Raw genomic sequence first — 1,273 nt, forward strand, 5'->3', positions numbered from 1 at the left:
GCCTGAGGGGTGGCGAGGGGGCTGCGCCGCTTCGGCCGGCCTGGGCGCGTCGGGCTGCGCGGGCCGCTGGGCTGGGCGTGGCCGCACGGGGACGGGCATTTCTGCTTCGGTTGCAGCCGCGGTGAAGTAAGCTCACCCGGTAGAATGCGCTTTTCTCGTCTCACTATAACATTAGCTCCTGCTACGGTACGAAAATCATATCCAAATGTTAGGTGTGAAGAGCAAAGCTTTCTCCAGCTGTGAGTGCCGCATTTGGGCGCGAAGGTGTGGCGGCTGAGGAGAGCAGCCATCTTGGTGCAGGGGCCGAGCCTGGGTGCTCTTGGGGTGCTTTTGTGGCCATGCACTGCCTAGCACAGAGGCCTTGGGTACAGCTGTAATATAAACATTAAATAATTGTCATAAGAGAAAATAATTTCTTCCTTTCCCAGCTGTTGTTCCTTCGGAAATACAAAACTGCCTGCAAGTATCAGCTGTTTTCCCTCAGGCATTACCTGGTTCGTAGCCTTGTTTCAAAGGCTGATATACTCCTCAGATATAATTTTGAGACTTTTAAAATCAACCTTTCAGAAAAGACATGAGAAGCACACAGTAGACTGTTTCATGCTGCTATTAAAAGGGTGAGAGATCTTGCTGAAATACCATTGTCAGTTCACCACAAGGAATATTTGGTGTAAAAACGCTGCAGTTGATAAAATATTGGTAACTGAAATGCACAAATGATACTATTTTTCAGGAGCAGCTCCAATTTAATGCCTGATGGAGCAGTGTCATTCACACCTGTTTACAAAATGCCTCTCTGTCTAGATTTGTACATTTAAAAACTATTGCTGAGACAGCAAATCACTCTTTGAATCTAATTAGGTAAGTCATCTCTATAAACTTTGCTTGCTCAAATGTGGCCCTATAAAAGAAATCAAACGGCAGGCATTTTTCCAGTCAGTGGAATGAACAACTAGAATTTGATGGCTAGCATGCTCTGCCTCACTGCTACAGGGTGTTCAATATTGCAGGCAGTCTTTCTTTGGGAGGAAGGCAATGTTAAATAAAGCGGCATGATTTCAAAGGCCAGGACCATTTTTGCTGACTGAAGACTAGAAAGCAAATTAGTCTCCTGTGAGATCTAGAAGCTTTCTAGAATGTAATTAAAGTTGTTTGCTGGCGTTGTTAATGATTTATTGTCTTTAAAAAAAACCCCAACTTTCTCTTTTGTTGTGTTACTGGCTCACTGATGTTCCAGATAGGAACAAATTTGCAAGCTCTGGTGTTGATCCTG

Source organism: Athene cunicularia (genome assembly GCF_003259725.1).
Source record: "Athene cunicularia isolate RWA chromosome 10 unlocalized genomic scaffold, athCun1 chr10_part1, whole genome shotgun sequence".
In the NCBI taxonomy this organism is placed as follows: Eukaryota; Metazoa; Chordata; class Aves; order Strigiformes; family Strigidae; genus Athene; species Athene cunicularia.